Source organism: Chrysochloris asiatica, unplaced genomic scaffold, assembly GCF_000296735.1.
Source record: "Chrysochloris asiatica unplaced genomic scaffold, ChrAsi1.0 scaffold00308, whole genome shotgun sequence".
In the NCBI taxonomy this organism is placed as follows: Eukaryota; Metazoa; Chordata; class Mammalia; order Afrosoricida; family Chrysochloridae; genus Chrysochloris; species Chrysochloris asiatica.
Window position 1 is genome coordinate 2,003,335 of NW_006408826.1, and position 19,841 is coordinate 2,023,175.

Below are 19,841 nucleotides of genomic sequence, written 5' to 3' on the forward strand. Positions count from 1 at the left end.
ACTCGTGACAACTATGTCGGGGTCAGACCCCGGCACAGGTTGAAACTGGAGAAAATTAAAATAAGTCCACAACGACCTCTAGTCTATCCCATCTGACTTTAGATCGTCTCAAGAATAGATTTGATGCATTGAACACTAATGACCAAAGACCAGATAAATTGTAGAATGACATCAAGGACATCGCACATGAAGGAATCAAAAAGTCACTAGTGTTCAATGTGTAACCCTTCCAGCTTGGAGCAGAACTCACCCCCATGGCTCCGTTTTCAGCCAGGCAAGAGATAGCTCTATAGGAGGGATAACAACACCAATGAGGCACACACACCATAAAATGGCCAACCATTTGAGATCAAAAAAGCAGCAGTTACCCAAGAATAAAGTTCGGAAGCATTAGGAAAGGAGGAATGGAAACAGGAAACACAGGGAGGAAGTGGGATAAATGATGTGACATTTAGGTGCTTATAACCAGTGAGATGAAATGTGTATCATTTGTTGAATGTAAAACTGATAATCTCTGTAAATCTTCACTCAATTCACAATGAAAATAAAACACACACACACAAAAGACAGGAAAGAAAGAAAACACCAAAATGATGTCAAAAGAGACTCAAACTTATGCTTGAACGTTGCTGGCAATTAACAACAACATCCTGCCTTTTTCCCAAGTTGGTCCTCAACCACGCTGTAATCTTTTACTTTCCCAATAAATCATATATTCATGGATATGGTCTGTGAGTTCTGTGTGGCCATTGCAAATGAATTATCAGACCTAGCAGAGAAATAGAGGGCCGTGGGCAGGACAGCTGGTCTGAGAATTGTAACAAATGTTAGTTAGAGGTTTGCCTGAGCACCGCTTCATAGGAATCAGCTTTGGATTGATGATCTTGATTCTTATCCTTCCTTTGATTTTAGATGGCTTCTGATACTACTACTAGTACTACAAGGATGCATTAAAACTTAAACACTGCCAGGCCCAAGTCGAAAAATACCAAAACGATGAAAACATTCGTGCACCTTCGATGGTTCAGACATGTTGATCTTCTTGTAGTTCCTGGAATATGTCTTGCATCAAGAAACTGAGATTTACAGAGTGACGAAGAAAGGTTGTAATAAAAGCTGTGCTTTAGTAAGATTAATTTGGCAGCACTTTATAGTAAAAGTTGGAGGGAGGCAGTAAATAAAAAGGCCTAATAAAGCATTAAGAGGCCCTGTTGGCTTAGCTGCTAACTGAAAGTTTGGCAGCTTGAACCCACCAGCCGCTCCTTGGGAGAAAGATGTAACAGTCTGCTTCCATAAAGATTTACAACCTTGGAAACCCTGGCGCAGTTCTACTCTATCTCACAGAATCACTGTGAGTTAGAATCTACTCGGCGGCAATGGGTTTGGATTGGTTTTGGGTTAATAAAGCATTTGACAAATGAAATCTCCTACGTCTTGTCTGCTGTCATGGATTGAATTATGTTCCAACAAAATACGTGTCACCTTGGATGGACAATGATTCTCAGTTACATGATGATCCTCCTTGTGGTGATATGATGTGATAAACCAATGATAAAAAGAATAAGGGTGGGTTACACCACCCTTTAGGAGCTCTGGTAGCATAGTGGTTATGAATCGGGCTGCGAACCACAAGGTCAGCAGTTCGAAACTACCAGCTGTTCCGCAGGAGAAAGATGAGGCTTTCTGCTCCCGTAAGGATTTACAGCCTCGGAAACCCTGTACAGGGTCACTATGAGTCAGAACCAACTCCACGGCACATAACCAACCAATCAAACACCACCCTTGGAGTCCTGGTGTGGTGCTGTGGGCTAATGCTTCAGACTGCAAAGTCATTTGAACTGCAAGGGAGATGGTTCAAGCTCACCAGATGCTCCTTAGAAACTCTATACAAGGTCGCTATGGGTCAGAATCGACTTGACGGCACTTAACAACAACGACAATATACCACCTTTAGTCTCCTCAAGACTTTGATTTGATACAGGGGAGATTCTCAGGGGTGTTTTGCCATGAGTGGAATTCCTTTTTTAGTCTTGGAGTCTCTGCATTGTGAAGATTCAGTGAAAAATTGATGTCAAAACACATGGGAATCTCGAAGAAATTTTGGCCCTACAGATGCTGAAAGGAGACAAAAGATCTGAATTTAGATGTCTAGGCTCCTAAATTGTGAGAGAATAAATGTCTCCTTGTGAAAGCCATCCACTTGTGATATTTTTGTGATAGCTGTTAGTTGTTGTTAGGTGCTGTTCCATTGGTTCTGATTAACAACAGAACAAAATCCTGCCCAGTCCTGTATCATCTTCACAATTGTTGTTACGATTGAGTTCATTACTGCTGCAACTGTGCCAATCCATCTTGTTAGGGGGGTCTCACATTTTTCGTTGACCCTCCACTTTACCAAGCATATGTCCTTTGCAGTAACTGGTTCCTCCTGATAACATGTCTGAAGTATGAAAGACAAAAATCTCGCCATCCTGGCTTCCAAGGAACTTTCTGGGTGTACTTCTTCCAACATAGATTTGTTTGTTCTAGCAATCCATGATACCTTTCATATTCTTCTCCAACACCATAATTTAAGTGCATTGATTCTTCTACGGTCTTCTTTATTCATTGTCCAACTTTCAAATGCATGAGAAGATTCACAATACCATAACTTGGGTTAAGCACACACACCTTAGTTCTCACATTGACATCTTTGCTCTTGAGCACTTTAAAGAGGTCTTGTGCAGCAAATTTGCCTAATGCAACACGTAGCTTGATGTCTTGACTGCTGTTTCCATGACTGTTGATAGTAGATCCAAGCTAAATGAAGTCTTTGGCAACTGCATTCTTTTCTCCATTTATGTGGATGTTGTTTATTGGTACAGTGGTGAGGAGTTTTGTTTTCTTTATGTTAAGGTGCAACCCACACCGCAGGCTGTGGTCTTTGATCTTTATCCGTAAGTATTTTAAGCTTTCTTTGCTTTTAACAAGCAAGATAGTATCATCTGCATATCCCAGGTTGTTAATGAGGTATTCCTCCAATCCTGGTGCCAAATTTTTCTTCATATAATACGGTTTCTTGGATTATTTGCTCAGCATTCAGATTGAATAAATATGGTAAAAGGAAACAACCCCGATGCATACCTTTTCAGATTTTTACCCATTCAGCATCCTCTTGTTTTGTTGGAATGACTGCCACTTTGTCTATGTACAGGTTCCTCGGGAGCACAATTAAGTGTTCTGGAATACCCATTCTTCACAATGCTATCCATAGTTTGTTATGATCCACACAATCAAAAGCCTTTTCATAGTCAATAAAGCACAGATATCTTTCTGATATCCTCTGCTTTTAGCCAGTGGGGGAAAAGCAGCAATGAAGATGTGGGCTGAGTCTGGCCACATTCAATAGACTCCCGTCAACCTGGATTATGGTAAGATCTGGGGACTCCTGAGCCCATGGACAAGGACAGCCACAGAGGGCTACAGCAGAAAATGAAATGTCCAGCTTCAACAAAAAAACAGAGGAAAGAGAAGCAAATACTATTGAATGATTATGCACAGAGAGGATTGTAATCATTGCAATGAAACGAAATACGATGAGTGTAAAGCTGAGATTCTCCCATGTAAACTATCACTCAATTCACAATAAAAACCTTAAAAAGGAAAAAAAATAAAAATAAAAGAACCGATGATATTGAAGGAAGATGTCCAAGCAGCACTGAAGACATTGATGAAAAAGAAGTCTCCAGGAGTAGACGGAATACAAATGAAAAAGTTTCAGCACACTGATGTAACACCTGAGGCCCTCACTTACGTATGCCATGAAATTTGGAAAACAGCTACCTACTGACTGGAAAAGATCCATATTTTAGCCCATTACAAAGAAAGGCGACCCAACGGAATGTGGAAATTACCAAACAATATCATTAATATCACATGCAAAGAAGATTTTGCTGAAGAGAATGCAAAACTAGTTGCAGCAGTACATCAACATAGATCTGCCAGAAATTCAAGCCGGATTCAGAAGAGGGCATGGAACTAGGGATACGATTGCGGACATCAGATGGGTCTTGGCTGCAAGCAGAGAATTCCAGAAAGATGTTTACTTGTGCTTTACTGACTATGCAAAGGCTTTCAATTGTGTGGATCATTTTCAATTGTGTGGATCAATTTCTTTGGACAACATCAGGAAGAATGGAAATTCCAGAACACTTAATTGTGCTCATGAGGAACATATACATAGACTAAGAGGCAGTTGTTCAAACAGAACAAGGGGACACTGAATTTTGTAAAATCAGGAAAGGTGTGAGGGAGAGTTGTATCCTGACAACATAGTTATTCAGTCTTTGTGCTAGGCAGACAATCCAAGAAGCTGGATTATATGAAGAAGTGCATGGCATCAGAATTCAAGAATGACTCATTAACAACTTTACATATGCAGATGGCACAAGCTTGTATGCTGGACGTGAAGAGGACTTAAAATACACACTGATGAAGATCAGTATGGATTGCACCTCAGCACAAAGAAAACAAAACCCCTCACATTTGGACCAATAAACAACATCAGGATGCATAAAGAAAAGATTGAAGCTGTCAAAGACTTCGTTTGGCTTGAATTCACAATCAACACACATGAAAGCAGTTGTCATGAAATCAAACAATGTATTGCATTAGGCGAATCTGCTGCAAAAGACCTTTTTCAAGTGTTAAAGAGTAAAGTGATCCGTTTGACTACTAAGGTGAGCTTTACCAGTCACCTTTATACATGTGAAAGTTGGACAGTGAATAAGAAGATTGCAGAAGAATTGATAGATTTGAATTGTGGTGTTGGGGAAAAATATTGAAAGTACCCTGGAGTGCCAGAAAAACAAACAAATCTGTCCTGGAAGTATAGCCAGAATGCTACTTAGAAGCAAAGATGGCATGGCTTCGTCTCTTGTACTTTGGACATGTCAGGAGGGTCCAGTCCCTTGGAGAAGGGCATCGTGCTTGGAAATGTGGGAGTTCAGTGAAAAACAAGACCCCCAACTAGATGGCTTGACGCCGTGATAGCAGCCATGGGCTGAAACATAGGAACAATTGGGAGAATGGCGCAGGCTCTGGTAATGGTCATTTTGTTGTGCATACGGCTGCTATGTGAGTTGAAACCAAATCACTGACACCCAAGGACAAAAAGAACAACAACAAAACACACAAACGATGTGGATTTTATTGAGAAGACAGTCGGACTATAAATCATTTCATTTTATGAAACAGCAAAATTTCCTAAACTCACCCTTCAAACAGTTTTCTTTTGCCAAATATTGATTACCATCTGCAGCTGTTTTTCTCCCTCCACTTTCTCTCAAATCCCATTCTATTGCCAACATCTCCTCTTCATCTTCCACAACCCCCACCACCCCAGCCTTCTGAGTCTCTCAAATCTGGCACTATCCAATAGACTTGTCTGAATATTCTGCAAACTGATCTGCCCAGTATAGTTGTCATTAGGCCCATGTGACTATTGCACGCTTGAAATAAGGTGATTGCAGCTGAGCAAATTCTTTCTTAACTGTATTTGATGTGCCGTGGAGTCGTTTCTGACTCATAGCGACCCTGCATAGGGTTTCTGAGAAAAGCCTCATCTTTCCCCCGCAGAACAGCTGGTTATTTCAAACTGCTGACCTTGAGGTTAGCAGCCCGATTCATAAACAGTGTGCTACCAGAGCTTGTATTTAATTGTAGAGAATTTTAAATTAGCTGTATGTGGTTTGTTGCTGTTAAGTGCCGTCAAGTTGGTTCCAACTGATAGTGACGCTGTATAGGGTTTCCAAGGAGCGGCTACTGGGTTTGAACTGCCAACCTTGAGGCTCAAACTGACCTTGTGGTCAGGCGCATTATCCTGCAATGCTCCTTAGCTTTGTCTTATTGGGTGCAGGTGATAGGGGGAAGTGGCGGTAATCCAGTGACCCTTGCTCAACATCCACCTTGCTTAGAAAATACTGGAAATGAGGGAATTCATCATACACGATTAATTCTTTCTTTGATTTGTGTGTGTGTGCGCAGGAAACACACACACACATAGACATAAACAAAAGTAATCATGGGTACTTTGTGGTAATGAGATTATGGATGACTTCCTTTGAATTCTACGTTTCTGTTTCCCAAGTGATCTCGGAGTAGGCATTTGTTACATTTGAATTTAGAAAAATTTAGAAAATATCGTATTGTTGTTAGCGTCCATCAAGTTGTCTACTGACTCATGCCAATCCCGTGCACAAAAGAATGATGAGTCCCATGATATCCCCATAATCAGTTACAGATTGCGCCTTTGTAATCCATAGGGTTTGTGTTGGCACGTTCGTGGCAGTAGATTGCCAGACCTTTCTTCCTAGTCTCTCTTATTCTAGAAGCTCTGCTGAAACCTGTTCATTCAACATCATAGCAACACACAAACCTCCACAGGACCAGACAGGTGATGGGTGCACATGAGGTGCATTAGCCAGAAATTGAACCCGGGTTTCCTTTCACATGGCAAGCGGAAATTCTATCACATAACCACCAATGCCTTGCACAATGAACTATTATTTAAATGTCTTCCATGTATGATTTCTTCCCAAACAGGAAATTAGGTAAGGTTTCTCTTCTAAGGGTCCTGTAGCTAGCTCCCAGAGCAGCTCCCCTGGAGCATGGCCCAGGAATGGCATGTGTGTATATGTTCTCCCAGCTGCTTCGTCACATCAAATCTCACCCAGAGCTCCAAACCCAAGCCAGTTTCCACTGTCATCATTGATGAAGTCTGTACACAGACGGAGAAGTAAATAAAAGAGAGAGGTGGTGCATTTGCTATATTTGACCCAGTTACTATTTTTGCCAACTAAGTAGAGAAAAGCTTGGAGTTCAAGTTAGAAGAATTACATTCTGATTCTGAGCAAAATCTTACTGTTCTTTTTTAGTCCTTCCGGATGTGACTTTCCTTCTTGGAATCAGGGCAGAATCTGGCAGCATCCACTTGGACCCAGAGCTGTGACCTCATAACTCAGCCTTGAAGAGAGGGGCTGTTTGGTATTAGCATAGAAGAGCTACATGCAGGACCTGAAAAAAAGCCAGTGGACCCGAGTTGCCACGGGGTAGCCATGGGGCCAAATCTTTGGGTTTAATGCTGAGGTTTGTTATGACCCAGCTTCCACATTTGGATTCCAAAGTAGCTCAAGCAAAGGAGTTACCATGGAAATGGTAAATGCCAGCAGGGCCGTTGTAGTCTTTTATGCCACCTTTCTTTCTGGGCCAGTCCTCTGGGCTAGTCCAAGGAATAATGGCCACATCGTAGCATCCTGCTTTTTCTTAATGCCTCCTCCCAAGAACACATTACCAACAAACCTCTCCAGAGCCTCATGTCCCTCCTCCCCTGGTAGATAAATACAGGGGTTCAAGCTGTGGCTTCTTCCAGGGTTTCTCAGGTTTATTTCATAGAGAGCTCTACGAGGCTGAAGAGCTTTATGGAATTCAGAAAAATGATGTTAGAATGACAGAATCTCAGGCATGGTAAATGGGGCCCTTCCAGTGCCTTGTCAGCCTCACACTTGTTAACTGAGTGAATCTCCATCGACAAATGCTGACTTCCAGGAAGTTAGAGTGGTGAGCCCAGAGGCCACACTGTGTAGCAACAGAAGGTAAGGCACATTTTGACCTTTAATTTTGTGTTGATTTTCTCTGCTGTTTTCAGTTGGTTCAAGTCTAGGAATACTTAAAAGTCGCTCCTTCCTGAAATAGCTTCGATTTGCCAAGACTCGAAAACTAAGTTGCTCTCAAATTGCAGATCATTACATTGATGGTTAGGAGGCATTCTTTCCACTCAACAACCAGAGATGAAGTGAGCAGGAAATGGATCCTTTGGAGTACGGATGTGTTCATTGTCCCCACTCAGCTGGAACAATGTCCATGGAGAACATCCTTTTTAAAAAACCTTTTTGTTATGAATTGAATAAAGATTGACAGAGTAGATCACCAGTTTTGCATTCAACAAATCATACACTTCCTTTCTGCTCAACAACTGTAATCCCCTCCACGAATCACCAGTTAACAGTATTTACCTCTATTCACTTAGGGAGCAGTTTCTTAAGAGTTTTGCTTCAGGTAGATCTCAAGTGTCTCAGAGAGGTGAATGCGCGTTTTCTGTGTTTATTATACACAACATGGCTGCCGATGAATTCTAGACACCATCCATTTTCCAATGGACTGTCTTACCTGTAATATAAAAGAGCCTTGAAGATATTATTTTTAGCAACCCACACTTGGCTAGTCAGCTCACAGTTGGCTAGGACCCAGCACAGATGCGTCCAAGGTCATTGACTGAATCCCAAAAGATCCATTTCGCTGTACACAGAAGATGAAAGGGCTTTTTCTTCTCCAGATTGCAGCTCTCCCTCTGTTGGCCATATTGCAAATGCAGACTGTTCATTAAAAGGACAGTAGCTTGGTATGCAGCCTGTCTGAAGACTTGTCAGAACTTTTCCAGTAGGAAAGCACAAGTATTGAGAACGCTAGGCCACAGTATAAGGGCTAGATGAGGAAGATAGTGGAGCTGAAGACCAGACACAAACCCCAGAGCAGTCCAAGTGTTTGGAGGAGCAGACCCAGGCTCTCAAGTGGATAATGGCTCATCAGACACACTGGGTATGGTATCCAGAGAGCAGTGGCCCAATCACATTTAATAGATGATATTTTCAAATTAGGTCACATTCACAAGTTAGAAGATCAATGTACAAGAGGGCTTCAAAAACTTCATTGAAATACAGAATGAAAAGATACTGGAAATTCTCCACAAACTTTTTGTTTGCTGTTGTTAGGTGTATACTGACTATGCGCAACAGAACGAAACACTGCCTGCTCCTGCTCCATCCTCACAATTGTTGCTATGCTTGAGCTCATTTATTGCTGCTGCCACCGTGCCAACCCATCTCGTTGTGGTGCTTCGTCTTTCCACTGAGCCTCCACCTTACCAAGCCTGATGTCTTTCTCCAGGGACTCGTCCCCCCGATAACATGTTCGAAATATGAGAGATGAAATCTGGCCATTCTGGCTTCTAAGGAGCACTCTGGCTGTACTTCTTCCAAAACACATTGATTTGTTCTTCTGGCAAATCAATATTCTTCTCCAACACCATAAGTGAAATGAATTAATTCTTCTAGGGTCTTTCATATTCAGTGTCCAACTTTCACATGCATATGTTGTTGTTGTTGTTCAGTGTCATTGAGTCATTTCCAACTCACAGGGTTTCCAAGGAATGGCTGGTGGGGTTGAATTGCTGACAATTGAAAATACCATGGCTTGGGTCAGGCACGCCTTAGTCCTCAAATGGGAACCTTTGCAACACGTTTCTCTTTCTGTCCAGGTGGGCCCATTGCCTTTGAGTTGACTTGGACTGAACGACGTTAGCCTTAATTAACCTTGCCCAGGACACTTGAATGCAAAGCTATCCCTGGCTCGTCTTCTTTAATCTAGGGACCAGGATCCCTTGTGCTTTTTAAACTGTGAAGAGCATGTTATGTAACACTCATTTTCATGTTGGCTCACAGCTGAGATTAAACATTGACTGCTGAATGAACCTTGAATTTTAAAGGCAAGAGCTAAGTATTGCAATCTTAGAACCGACAGCAGGACGCTAATGCACATGCTAGGTATGTGTTTAGTGCTTGGAAAACAAGGATTTCTGGCTATTTTTTTGCTCTCTGCACTTTAAGAAGACTCACCAACTCTCTGGCTGCAAACTTGAGAAGTCTTGATGGTGGATCTGATCTTATATCTAGGATCTGAGGCTTAGGCGGGGGTCGGGTATTCACCATATTCTTCATTTTATCACATGAGTATTAACTTTTTCCAGCCAGCCACCATCAGATCTCCTTCTCTGTATATTAGATTTCTTATCACCGTCATCATTACAGCCCACGATCATCCCCCTGTCTGAATACTTACTTCCCAAGTCTGCTTGCTTCAGGACCTCAGGTTTAAACAACTTCAGAATTCCTCACTCCAGCAGATAACTACTATCCTTCACTCAAAATTGAGGCAGACTACATCCTCTCATTCTAATGCAGGTCTCCCTTCCTGAACTCTCACAAAGAAAGAGAATATTTGTGTGGAATAGCCAACAACAAATCCCATTCACTTCATCTTTCAAATATATCCCAAATGGGAATGTATGTATTGGATACAGAGAATAAAGGCATCCTGGTGGTGATATGGTTAAGTTCCAGGCTGCTCACCAAAAGGTCAGCCGTTTGAACTCACTAGTCACTCTTAGGGAGAAAGATGTGGTGGTGACTGTTTCCACCAAGATTCACAGCTTTGGCAGCCCTAGGGGGGCAGTCCTACTCTGTCCTACATGGTTGGTAAGTTGGAATGAACTCATTGACAATGGGTTTACTTTTTGTTTGTTTTAACGATGGAGTACATATCTACATATATGCTCTCTATATACTATGCATATATATTCTATCTCTTGAAATGGTTGAACATTAACCATTTCCTTTTGGTACAATGACTCTGTGTATTCCTTCCATCTTTTCTTGATGCATTCTGCATCATTCAATAATTTGCCCAGTGAATCTTTTAATAGCGAAAGTCGAGGCTTGAATTTTTTCTTCAGTTCCCCCAGCTTGAGAAATACTGACCGTGTTCTTCCCTTTTGGTTTTCTAACTCTAAATCCCTGCACATTTTATTATAGTATTTGGCTTTATCTGAAAGTTTTAAAATTGGGAAAGGTGTGAGACAGGGTTGTATTCTTTCACCATACTTGTTCAACCTGTATGCTGAGCAAATAATACGAGAAGCTGGGTTCTATGAAGAAAAACGTGGCATCAGGATTGGAGGAAGACTCATTAACAACCTGCGATATGCAGATGATACAACCTTGATCGCTGAAAGTGAAGAGGACTTGAAATATTTACTTATGAAGATTAAAGAGCACAGCCTTCGATATGGATTGCATCTCAATGTCAAGAAAACAAAAATCCTCACCACTGGACCAATAAACAACATTCTTATCAATGGAGAAAGGATTGAAGTTGTCAAGGACTTCATTCTTCTTGGATCAACTATCAACACTCGCGGAAGTAGCAGTCAAGAGATCAGACGACGTATTGCACTGGGCAAATCTGCTGCACAGGAACTTTTTAAAGTATTGAAGAGCAGAGATGTCAGCTTGAGGACTAGGGTGCGCCTGACCCAGGCCATTGTGTTTTCAATAGCCTCATATGGATGCGAAAGCTGGACAGTGAATAAAGAGGATCGTAGAAGAATTGATGCCTTTGAGTTGTGGTGTTGGAGGAGAATACTGAGGGTGCCATGGACTGCTAAAAGAACCAATAGATCTGTTTTGGAAGAAGTGCAGCCAGAGTGCTCCTTGGAGGCCAGGATGGCTAAGCTTCGTCTCTCCTACTTTGGACATGTAGTCCAGAGGAAACAATCGTTGGAGAAGGATGTCATGCTGGGTAGGGTGGAGGGTCAGAGAAAAAGAGGAAGACCTCCAACGAGATGGATCGGCCAGGTGGCATCATTGATGGACTCGGGGGTGGCAGCGGTGGTGAGGTTGGCCCAGGATCGAACATTGTTTCGTTCTGCTGTGCATGGAGTCGCTATGAGTCGGTTCCGACTCGATGGCACCTGACAACAACAACATATATTCTATAGATCTTCAAACTAGTTGCTCTCTGATTGACCTCATCAGAGTAGAAATGTGCTCCGCAGGGTTTTCAAAGCCTGATTTTATGAAGTGCATCACCAAGCCTGTCCTCCAAAATCAGTCAGGTTAGACTCGAACATCTAACTTTTAGGTTCTCCAGGAACTCCAATCTATCAGGAAGATGGTGCAAGACTGGGCAAGGCTTTGTGCTGTTGTACAAAAAGTCATGATGAATTGGAACTGACTCAATGGCAACCAACAACAATCATCATTCCCATTTTACAGATTGGAAAACTAAGGTGCAGCGAGGACACAAAACTGACTGCAATTCACACAAGCAATAAATGATGGGGTCCAGCGTGAAATCCAGATGGGCTGATTATGGGGTTTATGCCTTTCACCACCATACTTCAGCTGTCCCTCACAGTCTCAAGGGAGCAGCCAAGGAACTGCCAAACACCCTTTACCAGTGCTTGCTAGAACTTCACCGCCACCACCACTCTTGGCTAAAGAAGCAAAACAATGAGGCATGCTGATGGTAGGAGAAGCTTTGAAGACAGCTATCAAGCCCACTGGGGTCCTGGTACAGTGCTGTAGGATAAGCACTGGACTGTTAACCTCAAGGTTGGCAGTTCAAACCCATCAGCTGCTCCTTGGAAACCCTATACAGGGTCACTATGAGTCAGAACTAACTCGATGGCACTTAACAGCAACAACAACAAGCCTACGGAGGGCATTTTCCTTCCCTTCCCAATGGGGGGAGACTTTGGATGGTGCAAATGACTAGCACTCAAAGGTGCCTTAAAAGGAAGGCTTTGGAGATCTACTTCTAAGAAATCACAGCCATTGAAAACCCAATGGAACACAGTTCTACTTGCAAACGCATGGGGTCACCAAGACTTGGAAATGACTAATCGTCAACTGGTTTGGTTTTCCCATATGGATAAGGCAAATGCTACTTTTTCAAGGTTCAAGCCTAATGTAGCTGAACTGCTTATCTGTCGTCGAGTGCCATTTGCACCGAGCTTCTTGAAGGCAGGGGCTGTGTCTTGTATCTGCAGTTCATAGCACAGTACTAAGTACAGAGTGGGTGCTCAGTACACCGGTGAGTGAGGCAAGCCTGCCCTGGAGCATCTGTAAGCACAGTACATCCCTCAACTCATTAGGATAATCCAGAAAACCAGATGGAGGGTTTGGGCCTTGGGTCGCTTATAATGTCGTCAGAGATATGGAGAGGAGAGAGCAAGAGGCAAAACCAAAGGCAAGGAGAAAAAGAAACAGAGAAAAGTCACATTACCAAATACAAAATCAAAAGGAACTCTGCTAGGAGGCCTTCATAAAGGTCATAGCTCTTATCATCTTCATTTAGTAGATGTCAAAATAAGATGCAGAAAGCTGATGAAGGCCGTGGGTTGATGCCCATAGTGCAATCAGATATGCCAAGAAGATGCCGTCACATTGATTTGCTGAGCTCCTTCTCCCAATTCCTGTGATTGACTGGGGCCCAATGGCTTGGGGCAGTATTTCTGGTAAATCATAATAATGCAGCTTGCTAGAGAATTACAGCTGTGTCTGATTCCGCTACATCTGCACACACCAACTCCATCAGCAGTGCCAGAGTCGCTAGAGTAATTGTTGCCAGAGTTAGGGAGGCCGGCAGCTCTGGGCTCTGCAGCAGGGAGATGGGAGGGAGAGATACACTTTCAACAGGAATTATGTGCAGGAGTTTGGGGGGTGGTGTTAGAGTTGAGCTGTCTGGCTTCAGATCTAGGCTCTGCTTGTTAGCTGCATGGCATATAGCAGGTTACTGTAGTCTTCTGTGGCTGTTTTGTGACACATAAAATGGAACAAATAATAGTGCCTACCTCAGAGAACTGTTGGAGAGCTCTAATGAAATAATGTATGTAAAGTTCTTGGCATATAGCCAATGCCTGACAAATGTTTGCTATTATTTTTATCGCCTACCAGTATTTCTCATACTGTGGTTACAACCCCTTAATAAATGAGATAAAAACAAATTAGGTAGTCCTGATCGCGAGAGTTCAGTCATGCAGCAGCATTAGTTGGGAAATATGCATGCATTGGATGTTATAAATACATATTGTTTCATGAAATTTGTTTAAGATGTTTATGTGTGTTGTGTGCATGTGTACATGTGTGCATAATATGCATACATATGCACACATGTGCATGGACATAGATGAACACAGGAATGTAAATACATGCATGTAGTTTCAGAAACATAAGCCTGTAAGCATACACACCTGTATATACACATGTGTACACATGCAGATCTAAAATTATACACAGATACACAATTATGCACATGTACATATACTCCCACATACATAGACACAACTATCTATGCATAGACACATATGCACACACAAACACATTCATGAACTTCTATATATAGATAAATATGGGAATGCAAATATATAAATTTGCAAATACCCATTATGCATGCATACATATACACATTCATATATGTATACACACATAGTCACATATCAAAAGAGAAATAGATGCATGTACATACACATAAACACATGTTGTTGTTGTGACGTGCCATCAAGTTGGTTCTGGCCCATAGCGACCCTGTATAGTTTTTTGAGGAGCAGCTGGTGAGCTTGAACCGCTGACCTTGCAGTTCAAACGGCTTTGCAGTCTGGCACGTTAACCCAAAGTGCCGCACCAGGACTCCATAAACACATGTAAACACACAGAAATAAACACACATGCATGCATACAGATATGCATTAATATAGACAAACAGACATATATGTATAAATACCCATACATAAAACATACAAGCATAGCTATGTGTTCACATACATGCTGGTTTCCATGCACACACACTCTTGCACATGTACATATAATCTTTTATATTTATACTCACATACATACATAGACATCCAGAATACTCTTTCAACCCCCTCCACAATACTCTGTCAGCATGAATAACAGGCTCTAGCACTCATGCGATGTCCATGTTCCTGAAGAGACATGTGTTCAGAAGAGATCAGTCTTCCAACCCACAGCACAGCCAGCACCAATGTAGAAATACATCCCATCACACCAGAAGATTTTTAAAAAAATAATTATTGGCAGGTTTCATTACTGCTTTTAAACCATTTAAATTCAGATTAGCTACTGAAGTAGATATTTTAAAAGTAGCATTGATTAGAATTCATTTTCAACCGATCTTTGAATCTTTATAAGAAGAAAGAGGCACAAAGACTCAGTTACTTCCTCTCCAACCAAAGAAGGATGCATTGTAGAGTTTCAGAGCTTGGCCAGTTGCCACTCAAAAGAAAAAAAAAACACAAAAAAAACTGGGGAGACATCAACATTGCACATACAAATGGTTAGCATCTAGGTGATGCTGGGAACTTGGGTCACATTACCAAAGCCTAGCTCCATGATACAGAAGGGTGCTTCTGGAAATGATTTAATCTGGCCAAGTTTGGACCAGTTGATCCCTAACTCAAAGTCAAAGAGAAAGGGAACTTGGATGAATGAACCCAATCACAAAAACACACAAAGAAGCCTCAAATTAAAGAGGGGACCTTTATACTTCTCCAGTATAAGGGATTTTTTTTTTTTTTTTTAATGAGCGTCTGCAGAGAAATTGAGCTGCACTTTCAACCTCTCTCAAAACACAATGTTAGCAACATGTTGTATTGCTAAAAGTGATCTTGTATATCTTTTTACCACACACACAAACAATATTAAAATGAGAAGGCCATTGCCTAGGTGACGTGGTAGAAGGGCACAGAGCTACAGGTCTTTGAAAGCCAAAACTCCTGGTGCCTTCTTCTGAAATGATGGTCGAGGTTTCGGGAAATGGACTCAGTCCACATACAAAGGGTGAAGGTGTACAAAGGATGGCAACTATGATTGTAGAGGTTGAGGATGGAGAGTACCAGGCAAGGAGAGTTAGTGGAGGTAGCTCAGAAAAAGAAGAATTTGGTAATTCTTTCTTGACATGTTACCAGATTCACTTCTTTGTCCCCACAAAGAAATTCAGAGAAGAATAGAAGACAGACCCTCATCTTTAAGGAGCTCAAGGCCTCATCCTACCTTTACTCTACTGACTCCAAGCTGGTTACCATGGAGAAAGTGGCAGAGAGGGTTAACAATTAAGCAAATTTATGTTGCCCTTCCTTTACACGAAGTGGCGGCCCAGCCAGGGACTACATTTCCCACCTTCCCTTGTAGTTTTATGAAATCATGTGACCAGTTCTCACCAATGGCATGAATGGAAGATATGCATCTCACTTCTAAGCCAAGCATGCATGCTTTTCCCACCCTTTCTTTGCCTTTTCACTGGCCTGAAGCAGAGGATTACAATGACCTGGAAGGCAGGTGTTGAAGATGGAGCTACGAAGTAGGAGCCTGAGTTACTGATACCTATTTGGGACTTATTAATAATGAGTGAGAAATAAGCTGCTATTGTGTTTGAACCCATTGGGTATTTGGGTCTGTTTGTTCTATCCTAGTTAATACAAGTGCCTTATATGTGAAATCTATCTTTCTGGGTTTATAATCTAGATCAGAACATTCTTCAAGTTTGGTCATGGATTTCAAGGTAGTATATGGCTGTTTAACACCCTCTCTACTAATTTCTTGTGGTATGCAAGTAGCACCGATTAGTGAATAAAGGAGAGAAATCTCTCTCTTACTGTTGACCCTTGGATACTTTGGGTGGTACCAAGCATACAGATACTCAATAACTTAGTGATCACTCTGCTAGCTCATTCATTTTTTTTTTTTTTACAACCCTATGAGTTAGCTTCTATCATTATCTGCACTTTACATATGAGGCACAGAGTGATTAAGTCATTTGCCCTGGGTCACACATCTAATAAGTGGCAGAGGCAAAACGCAAACCCAGTTTGGCACCAGAACCCAGGCTCGAATCCACCATGCCATTAATGGATCAACTGAGGTTTTCACCCTATTCTTGGTAAGGAGCAGGTCTAATCCCTTTGCTCAACCTCAAGAGACATAGTGGTTTTCAAGGAGTATTCAGGATGTTGGTTTTGCTTCAAGCAGAAGACAGTTTCCAATGTCTGAGCTCTTCCTGAGTTAGAAAGTAGAGGACTGCCACCTACTGCCTTCAGGAAACCATTTTGCCAGTTCTCAGAGGTTGCATGTGCACACATGGAGGGAGGCAGCCAGCCCCACAGAACTGCTTTGCTTGTGAGAATTAATAGGATCACAGCACACAGTGGTATGATTGCAAATAGAAAGACTGCTCTGTTCAAACAAATCTGTTTCTTACTTCATGCCAAGAGCTACAGTGGATAAACTTGCTTTTAAATCGGTCTTACTGCATGAAGCGCTGGATCTTCTGTATCAGACCCTTGGCCTTGGCCAGCTCTCAGCAGTCTGTGATCCTTGTTTGTGAGTGGGCAGTACGGCAGAAGTGGATCAGAGCTCTTAGCTGCCAGGTCTGTGAGTCAGATGAGTAAAGGTAATTATTTCACCAGCAGCCATTTCTGGTCTTCACTGAAACCGACCGATCTCTACTCCCCTCTTTCCTTCATCCTTGTTGTGAGCTCCCTTTCAGTTGACTCCTGACTCACGGTGATCCCATGCACAATAGAACCAGACCACTGTGATCCATAGGGTCTTTGGTGGCTGATTTTAAGAAGCAGATCTCCTTTCTTCTACTCTTTCCTCCTCGTACTTCTTGGTCTGGAAGCTCTGCTGAAAGCTGCTCGGCATCATTGCAAACTTCTGCTGACAGATGAGTAGTTGTGTATGAGGTTCATTGGCTTGGAATCCAACTGAAGTCTCCTGCATATTGTTATTAAGTGCTGTTGAGTCAGTTGTGACTCATAGTGACCCAGTACAGGGTTTTCAAGGCTGTAACTCCTTACCGGAGCAGAAAGCCTCATCTGTCTCTCAAGGAATGGCAGTGTCACCTAAGGGCTAACTGCTGTTGTTGTTAATTGTCATTGATTTGATTCAGAGTCATAACAACTTCATGTACAAGACAACAAACCACTGTCCAGCCCCTCACCATCCTCACCACCACCAGCATGCTGTGGTTCATATTTGTGGCTCACTGTGGTACTCTGGTCACCAAACTTGACATCCTCCTGTAGTGGTAGCTCTCTCCTGATGGCATGTCCAAAGCTAGCGAGTCACACAAATGTTCTTTGTGATTCATAAGGTTTTCATTGTCTCATTTTTTGAAGTTGATCACCAGGCCTTTCTTCCGAGTGTCTGGAGACTGCTGAAATCTGTCAACCATGGGTGACCCTATTTGTATTAGAAATACTGGTGGCATAACTTTCAGCATCACAGCAACAGACAAACATCCACAGTGTGACAAACTGACAGGTGAGTAATTGACTATTATTGTTGTTGTTTTAAGTGCCATTAAGTCAGTTCTGACTCATAGTGACCATGTCTAGGGTTTTCTTGGGTGGTTTGAATCATCAACCTGTGGTTAGTAGTCCAATGCTTATCCTACAGTGTCACCTATGATCATCCCATTTTACAGATGTAGAAACCAAGGCACAGAGAGGTAAAATAACTCACTTAGCATCACACAGCTAGGAAGTGGTGAAGCCCGGACTGTAAATCCAGGCAATCAGACTAGGGGGGCGGGCAGATGCAATAATCATGACACCATCCTACATGTGGAGTCCTGCTGTAGCGCTATAGAGTAAGCAATGGACTGCGAGCCACACGGTCAGCCATTCAAACCCACCAGCTGCTCCTTCCTGTCTTCACAACAAATCCTAGGAGTGGGGAAACAAAGGTGGATAGAGTATGACCCTGCTGACTTGAGGCTGTGTGTATACCAGCCTTTGTTTGGTTCTAGTCATCTCATGACTCTGTGGGTGATTAGGGATTGATACAATCACAGATGACATGTTTATGTTAAGCACTTGGTCTCTAGATACTCTAGATACTGCCTTGGCTGTGTTCTTGCCAGAACATTAGCGGAGATTGGAGTGTGATAGGCTAACTTTATGCCCTCAATAGGGCTGTTTAAGTATCTGCCTTCCCCATTCTATGCAGTTCATGTCAGGGGCACCTAGAGTAAGAATGCTTCGTGCTGAGGAAATGAAAATGCTGGATATCTGCCCTTTCTCCTGCTGAACTTAAATGAATCCCTTATTCTTGGACACTCGAATCTACTCTTGCTTATTCAATTGTGGACCAAATTAGTCTTTGTTCAAATGAATGAAGATAAAGGCAGCACCTAATTTGTCTTCTTCCTGGAGAAAGGTGAGAAAGGTGTTTATCAATAGTGCCATGAGATATAACCTCTGAATCACACTGATTCCCAGATAACTTTCTGCTCTCAAAGTAAGTGATTCTATGGATGATGGTTGACAATTCTAAGCCTCTTTAAAAATTTCCCCAATTGCTATAAAAAATGTTTAAGCTCAACCTCAAGCATCTCGTAGTCCTTAAGCTCCCTGTTTCACTGTGAAATAAGTAGCGAGTGGCAAGGACGAGTTGATATTTGCTGCCCTACATTCTGGGAAACACATGTGGTTTTAAAATATTACCAACGTGTTATTTTTAGAAGGCCCCAAACTCTTAGTCGCTCTAGGTTTAGAAGGCTGATCAAAATAAAATAAATCAGTAAAATTGCATTGGTTTCTGCTTAAATTAGGTCTGTTTCAGTTTCCATGGCATCCAATCTGTTAGTGCCAATATTCTCACCAGGATCTGTAGTCAGCCTTTCGGATGGTGACACTTTCTGTAAAGCTCGCAGGTCATATAATATCTCAGTGGATTCCATTAGACACAGGGAAGAGAGGATTTCTGGGAGCCTAGAGGTAATGTTCAATTTGATTCCTGGGGTCAGTATTTGCTTCTAGTCCTCTCATGACTCTGTGGGTGATTAGGGATTGATACAATTACAGATGACATGTTTGTGTTAAGCACTTGGTCTCTAGATACCCTGTTCCATAGCAGCCACTGCAGGTGAAATACACAGGTAGGCACAAGTAAAAGGGGTACCCCAGGGAATCCATTCTGATGCCGAGAATATAAACCCAACCAGGATTGGAACAATGCATAAATCTTCATTTTGCATTTCAACACACTTCACTGTAAGGCATAAGAATTTGATCAGCAGGTAGACACTAAGTTTCTTTCTTTACACAAATGGTAGGCCATCCATAGAATGGGAAGGTACTATTATGAAACTGATGTGTGTAGTTT